The sequence below is a fragment of the Zootermopsis nevadensis genome, unplaced genomic scaffold (assembly GCF_977971745.1).
Source record: "Zootermopsis nevadensis isolate Lab colony 2312 unplaced genomic scaffold, Znev_1.0 Znev_ptg000040l, whole genome shotgun sequence".
Lineage (NCBI taxonomy): Eukaryota > Metazoa > Arthropoda > Insecta > Blattodea > Termopsidae > Zootermopsis > Zootermopsis nevadensis.
Window position 1 is genome coordinate 437580 of NW_028259172.1, and position 9000 is coordinate 446579.

Genomic DNA, 9000 nt, shown 5'->3' on the forward strand with positions numbered 1-9000 from the left:
AAGTGTTCGTTAACATCGACCAGACTACACAGCGTAACAACCCAGAAGACAGATTTTCAGAATCACCGCTGTGAAAACTTCAAATCTCGCCCTGTTGATGGATTCAGTATGAGCTCCGAAGCGTTCGTTAACATCGACCAGACTACACAGCGTAAAAACCCAGAAGACAGAAATCTTCAGATTCACCGCTGTGAGAACTTCAATTCTCGTCCTGATGATGGAGGCAGTATGACCTCCGAAGCGTTCGTTAACATCGACTAGACTACACAGCGTAAAAACCCAGAAGACAGAAATCTTCAGACTCACCGCTGTGAAAACTTCAATTCTCGTCCTGATGATGGAGGCAGTATGACCTCCGAAGCGTTCGTTAACATCGACTAGACTACACAGCGTAAAAACCCAGAAGACAGAAATCTTCAGACTCACCGCTGTTAAAACTTCAATTCTCGTCCTGATGATGGAAGCAGTATAATCTCCGAGGCGTTCGTTAACATCGACCAAACTACACAGCGTAACAACCAAGATGTCAGAAATCTTCAGACTCACCGCTGTGATAACTTCAAATTTCGTCCTGATGATGGAGGCAGTATGACCTCCGAAGCGTTGGTTATCATCGACCAGACTACACGGCGTAACAAACCAGAAGACAGAAATCTTCATACTCATCGCCCTGATGATAGAGGCAGTATGACCTCCGAAGCGTTCGTTAACATCGACCAGACTACACAGCGCATCAACCCAGAAGACAGAAATCTTCAGAATCACCTGTGTGATAACTTCAAATCTCGTCCTGATGATGGAGGCAGTATGAACTCCGAAGCGTTGGTTAACATCGACCAGACTACACAGAGCAAGAACCCAGAAGACAGAAATCTTCAGACTCACCGCTGTGAAAACTTCAAATATCGCCCTGTTGATGGGGGCAGCTTGACCTCCGAAGCGTTCGTTAACATCGACTAGACTACACAGCGTTAAAACCCAGAAGACAGAAATCTACAGACTTGCCGCTGTGAAAACTTCAAAGCTCGTCCTGATGATGGAGGCAGTATGACCTCCGAAAAGTTGGTTAACATCGACCAGACTACACAGCGTAACAACCCAGAAGACAGAAAACTTCATACTCACCGCTGTGAAAACTTGAAATCTCGCCCTGATGATGGAGGCAGTATGACCTCCGAAAAGTTGGTTAACATCGACCAGACTACACAGCGTAACAACCCAGAAGACAGAAATCTTCAGACTCATCGCCCTGATGATGGAGGCAGTATGACCTCCGAAGCGTTCGTTAACATCGACCAGACTACACAGCGTAACAACCCAGAAGACAGAAATCCTCATACTCATCGCCCTGATGATGGAGGCAGTATGACTTCCGAAACGTTGGTAAACATCGACCAGACTACACAGCGTAACAACCCAGAAGACAGAAATCTTCAGACTCACCGCTGTGAAAACTTGAAATCTCGCCCTGATGATGGAGGCATTATGACCTCCGAAACGTTGGTTAACATCGACCAGACTACAGAGCGTAACAACCCAGAAGACAGAAATCCTCATACTCATCGCCCTGATGATGGAGGCAGTATGACTTCCGAAACGTTGGTAAACATCGACCAGACTACACAGCGTAACAACCCAGAAGACAGAAATCTTCAGACTCACCGCTGTGAAAACTTGAAATCTCGCCCTGATGATGGAGGCATTATGACCTCCGAAACGTTGGTTAACATCGACCAGACTACAGAGCGTAACAACCCAGAAGACAGAAATCCTCATACTCATCGCCCTGATGATGGAGGCAGTATGACTTTCGAAACGTTGGTAAACATCGACCAGACTACACAGCGTAAAAACCCAGAAGACAGAAATCTTCAGACTCACCGCTGTGAAGACTTGAAATCTCGCCCTGATGATGGAGGCATTATGACCTCCGAAACGTTGGATAACATCGACCAGACTACACGGCGTAACAAACCAGAAGACAGAAATCTGCATACTCATCGTCCTGATGATGGAGGCAGTATGACCTCCGAAACGTTGGTTAACATCGACCAGACTACACGGCGTAACAAACCAGAAGACAGAAATCTTCATACTCATCGTCCTGATGATGGAGGCAGTATGACCTCCGAAGCGTTCGTTAACATCGACCAGACTACACAGCGTAACAACCCAGAAGACGGAAATCTTCAGACTCACTGCTGTGAAAACTTCAAATCTCGTCCTGATGATGGAGGCCGTATGACCTCCGAAGCGTTCGTTAACATCGACCAGACTACACAGCGCAACAACCCAGAAGACGGAAATCTCAGACTCACTGCTGTGAAAACTTCAAATCTCGTCCTGATGACGGAGGCAGTATGACCTCCGAAGCGTTCGTTAACATCGACCAGACTACACAGCGTAAAAACCAAGAAGACAGAAATCTTCAGACTCCCCGCTGTGAAAACTTCAAATCTCGTCCTGATGATGGAGGCAGTATGAACTCTGAAACGTTGGTTAACCTCGACCAGACTACACAGCGTAACAACCAAGAAGGCAGAAATCTTCAGACTCACCGCTGTGATAACTTCAAATCTCGTCCTGATGATGGAGGCAGTATGACCTCCGAAGCGTTCGTTAACATCGACCAGACTACACAGCTCATCAACCCAGAAGACAGAAATCTGCAAACTCACCGCTGTGAAAACTTCAATTCTCGTACTGATGATGGAGGCAGTATCACCTCCGAAGCGTTGGTTAACATCGACCAGACTACACAGAGCAAGAACCCAGAAGACAGAAATCTTCAGACTCACCGCTGTGAAAACTTCAAATATCGCCCTGTTGATGGGGGCAGCTTGACATCCGAAGCGTTGGTTAACATCGACCAGAATACACAGCGTAATAACACAGAAGACAGAAATCTTCAGAATCACCGCTGTGAAAACTTCAAATCTCGTCCTGATGATGGAGGCAGTATGACCTCCGAAGCGTTCGTTAACATCGACCAGACTACACAGCGCAACAACCCAGAAGACAGAAATCTGCAGACTCACCGCTGTGAAAACTTGAAATCTCGCCCTGATGATGGAGGCAATATGACCTCCGAAGCGTTCGTTAACATCGACCAGACTACACAGCGCAACAACCCAGAGGACAGAAATCTTCAGATTCACCGCTGTGAGAACTTCAATTCTCGTCCTGATGATGGAGGCAGTATGACCTCCGAAGCGTTCGTTAACATCGACCAGACTACACAGCGTGACAACACAGAAGACAGAAAACTTCAAATCTCGTCCTGATGATGGAGTCAGTATGACCTCAGAAACGTTGTTTAATATCGACCAGACTACACAGCGCATCAACACAGAAACACAGAAATTTTCATACTCATCGCCCTGATGATGGAGGCAGTATGACCTCCGAAGCGTTGGTTAACATCGACCAGACTACACAGAGCAAGTACCCAGAAGACAGAAATCTTCAGACTCACCGCTGTGAAAACTTTAAATATCGCCCTGTTGATGGGGGCAGCATAACCTCCGAAGCGTTGGTTAACATCGACCAGACTACACAGCGTAACAACACAGAAGACAGAAATCTTCAGAATCACCGCTGTGAAAACTGCAAATCTCGTCCTGATGATGGAGGCAGTATGTCCTCCGAAGCGTTCGTTAACATCGACCAGACTACACAGCGCAACAACCCAGAGGACAGAAATCTTCAGATTCACCGCTGTGAGAACTTCAATTCTCGTCCTGATGATGGAGGCAGTATGACCTCCGAAGCGTTCGTTAACATCGACCAGACTACACAGCGTAACAACCAAGAAGGCAGAAATCTTCAGACTCACCGCTGTGATAACTTCAAATCTCGTCCTGATGATGGAGGCAGTATGACCTCCGAAGTGTTCGTTAACATCGACCAGACTACACAGCGCATCAACCCAGAAGACAGAAATCTGCAAACTCACCGCTGTGAAAACTTCAATTCTCGTACTTCTGATGGAGGAAGTATGACCTCCGAAGCGTTGGTTAACATCGACCAGACTACACAGAGCAAGAACCCAGAAGACAGAAATCTTCAGACTCATCGCTGTGAAAACTTCAAATATCGCCCTGTTGATGGGGGCAGCTAGACCTCCGAAGCGTTGGTTAACATCGACCAGACTACACAGCGTAACAACACAGCAGACAGAAATCTTCAGAATCACCGCTGTGAAAACTTCAAATCTCGTCCTGATGATGGAGGCAGTATGACCTCCGAAGCGTTCGTTAACATCGACCAGACTACACAGTGTAACAACCTAGAAGACATATTCAGACTCACCGCTGTGAAAATTTCAAATCTCGCCCTGATGATGGAGCAGTATGATCTCCGAGGCGTTCGTTAACATCGACCAGATTACACAGCCCAACAACCGAGAGGACAGAAATCTTCAGACTCACCGCTGTGAAAACTTAAAATCTCGTACTGATGATGGAGGCAGTATGACCTCCGAAGTGTTCGTTAACATCGACTAGACTACACAGCGTAAAAACCCAGAAGACAGAAATCTTCAGACACACCGCTGTGAAAACTTTTATCTCTGCCTGATAATGGAGTCAGTATGTCCTCCAAAACGTAGGTTAACATCTACCAGACTACACAGCGTAACAACACTGAAGACACAAATCTTCAGACTCACCGCAGTGAAAACTTCAAATCTCGTCCTGATGATGGAGGCAGTATGACCTCCGAACGTTGGTTAACATCGACCAGACTAAACAGCGCAACAACCCAGAAGACAGAAATCTTCAGACTCACCGCTGTGAAAACTTCAAATCTCGTCCTGATGATGGAGGCAGTATGACCTCAGAAACGTTGGTTAACATCGACCAGACTACACAGCGAAACAACCCAGAAGACAGAAATCCTCATACTCATCGCCCTGATGATGGAGGTAGTATGACCTCCGAAGCGTTGGTTAACATCGACTGGACTACACAGCGTAACAAACCAGATGACAGAAATCTTCAGACTCACCGCTGTAAAAAATTCAAATCTCGTCCTGATGATGGAGGCAGTATGACTTCCGAAACGTTGGGAAACATCGACCGGACTACACAGCGTAACAACCCAGAAGACAGAAATCTTCAGACTCACCGCTGTGAAAACTTCAAATCTCGTCCTGATGATGGAGGCAGTATGACCTCAGAAGCGTTGGTTAACATCGACCACACTACACAGCGTAACAACCTAGAAGATAGAAATCTTCAGACTCACCGCTGTGAAATCTTCAAAACTCGCCCTGATGATGGAGGCAGTATGACCTCCGAAGCGTTGGTTAACATCGACCAGACTACACAGAGCAAGTACCCAGAAGACAGAAATCTTCAGACTCACCGCTGTGAAAACTTTAAATATCGCCCTGTTGATGGGGGCAGCATAACCTCCGAAGCGTTGGTTAACATCGACCAGACTACACAGCGTAACAACACAGAAGACAGAAATCTTCAGAATCACCGCTGTGAAAACTGCAAATCTCGTCCTGATGATGGAGGCAGTATGTCCTCCGAAGCGTTCGTTAACATCGACCAGACTACACAGCGCAACAACCCAGAGGACAGAAATCTTCAGATTCACCGCTGTGAGAACTTCAATTCTCGTCCTGATGATGGAGGCAGTATGACCTCCGAAGCGTTCGTTAACATCGACCAGACTACACAGCGTAACAACCAAGAAGGCAGAAATCTTCAGACTCACCGCTGTGATAACTTCAAATCTCGTCCTGATGATGGAGGCAGTATGACCTCCGAAGTGTTCGTTAACATCGACCAGACTACACAGCGCATCAACCCAGAAGACAGAAATCTGCAAACTCACCGCTGTGAAAACTTCAATTCTCGTACTTCTGATGGAGGAAGTATGACCTCCGAAGCGTTGGTTAACATCGACCAGACTACACAGAGCAAGAACCCAGAAGACAGAAATCTTCAGACTCATCGCTGTGAAAACTTCAAATATCGCCCTGTTGATGGGGGCAGCTAGACCTCCGAAGCGTTGGTTAACATCGACCAGACTACACAGCGTAACAACACAGCAGACAGAAATCTTCAGAATCACCGCTGTGAAAACTTCAAATCTCGTCCTGATGATGGAGGCAGTATGACCTCCGAAGCGTTCGTTAACATCGACCAGACTACACAGTGTAACAACCTAGAAGACATATTCAGACTCACCGCTGTGAAAATTTCAAATCTCGCCCTGATGATGGAGCAGTATGATCTCCGAGGCGTTCGTTAACATCGACCAGATTACACAGCCCAACAACCGAGAGGACAGAAATCTTCAGACTCACCGCTGTGAAAACTTAAAATCTCGTACTGATGATGGAGGCAGTATGACCTCCGAAGTGTTCGTTAACATCGACTAGACTACACAGCGTAAAAACCCAGAAGACAGAAATCTTCAGACACACCGCTGTGAAAACTTTTATCTCTGCCTGATAATGGAGTCAGTATGTCCTCCAAAACGTAGGTTAACATCTACCAGACTACACAGCGTAACAACACTGAAGACACAAATCTTCAGACTCACCGCAGTGAAAACTTCAAATCTCGTCCTGATGATGGAGGCAGTATGACCTCCGAACGTTGGTTAACATCGACCAGACTAAACAGCGCAACAACCCAGAAGACAGAAATCTTCAGACTCACCGCTGTGAAAACTTCAAATCTCGTCCTGATGATGGAGGCAGTATGACCTCAGAAACGTTGGTTAACATCGACCAGACTACACAGCGAAACAACCCAGAAGACAGAAATCCTCATACTCATCGCCCTGATGATGGAGGTAGTATGACCTCCGAAGCGTTGGTTAACATCGACTGGACTACACAGCGTAACAAACCAGATGACAGAAATCTTCAGACTCACCGCTGTAAAAAATTCAAATCTCGTCCTGATGATGGAGGCAGTATGACTTCCGAAACGTTGGGAAACATCGACCGGACTACACAGCGTAACAACCCAGAAGACAGAAATCTTCAGACTCACCGCTGTGAAAACTTCAAATCTCGTCCTGATGATGGAGGCAGTATGACCTCAGAAGCGTTGGTTAACATCGACCACACTACACAGCGTAACAACCTAGAAGATAGAAATCTTCAGACTCACCGCTGTGAAATCTTCAAAACTCGCCCTGATGATGGAGGCAGTATGACCTCCGAAGCGTTCGTTAACATCGACCAGACTACACAGCGTAACAACTCAGAAGACACAAATCTTCAGACTCACCGCTGTGAAAACTTCAAATCTTTTCCTGATGATGGAGGCAGTATGACCTCCGAAACGTTGGTTAACATCTACCAGACTACACAGCGTAACAACCCAAAAGACAGAAATCCTCATACTCATCGCCCTGATGATGGAGGCAGTATGACTTCCGAAACGTTTGTAGACATCGACCAGACTACACAGCGTAAAAACCCAGAAGACAGAAATCTTCAGACTCACCGCTGTGAAAACTTGAAATCTCGCCCTGATGATGGAGGCAGTATGACTTCCGAAACGTTTGTTAACATCGACCAGACTACACAGCGTATCAACACAGAAGACAGAAATCTTCAGACTCACCGCTGTGAAAACTTGAAATCTCGCCCTGATGATGGAGGCATTATGACCTCCGAAACGTTTGTTAACATCGACCAGACTACACAGCGTAACAACCCAAAAGACAGAAATCCTCATACTCATCGCCCTGATGATGGAGGCATTATGACCTCCGAAACGTTTGTTAACATCGACCAGACTACACAGCGTAGCAACCCAGAAGACAGAAATCTTCATACTCATCGCCCTGATGATAGAGGCAGTATGACCTCCGAAGCGTTCGTTAACATCGATCAGAGTACACAGCGTAACAACCCAGAAGACGGAAATCTTCAGACTTACTGCTGTGAAAACTTGAAATCTCGCCCTGAAGATGGAGGCATTATGACCTCCGAAGCGTTGGTTATCATCGACCAGACTACACGGCGTAACAAACCAGAAGACAGAAATCTTCATACTCATCGCCCTGATGATAGAGGCAGTATGACCTCCGAAGCGTTCGTTAACATCGATCAGAGTACACAGCGTAACAAACCAGAAGACAGAAATCTTCAAACTCATCGCCCTGATGATAGAGGCAGTATGACCTCCGATGCGTTCGTTAACATCGATCAGAGTACACAGCGTAACAACCCAGAAGACGGAAATCTTTAGACTCACTGCTGTGAAAACTTCAATTCTCGTCCTGATGATGGAGGCAGTATGATCTCCGAGGCGTTCGTTAACATCGACCAGACTACACAGCGTAACAACCAAGAAGTCAGAAATCTTCAGACTCAACGCTGTGATAACTTCAAATTTCGTCCTGATGATGGAGGCAGTATGACCTCCGAAGCGTTCGTTAACATCGACCAGACTACACAGCGCAACAACCCAGAAGACAGAAATCTGCAGACTCACCGCTGTGAAAACTTGAAATCTCGCCCTGATGATGGAGGCAATATGACCTCCGAAGCATTCGTTAACATCGACCAGACTACACAGCGTAACAACTCAGAAGACAGAAAACTTCAAATCTCGTCCTGATGATGGAGTCAGTATGACCTCAGAAACGTTGTTTAATATCGACCAGACTACACAGCGCATCAACCCAGAAAGACAGAAATTTTCATACTCATCGCCCTGATGATGGAGGCAGTATGACCTCCGAAGCGTTCGTTAACATCGACTAGACTACACAGAGCAAGAACCCAGAAGACAGAAATCTTCAGACTCACCGCTGTGAAAACTTCAAATATCGCCCTGTTGATGGGGGCAGCATGACCTCCGAAGCGTTGGTTAGCATCGACCAGACTACACAGCGTAACAACACAGAAGACAGAAATCTTCAGAATCACCGCTGTGAAAACTGCAAATCTCGTCCTGATGATGGAGGCTGTATGACCTCCGAAGCGTTCGTTAACATCGACCAGACTACGCAGCGTAA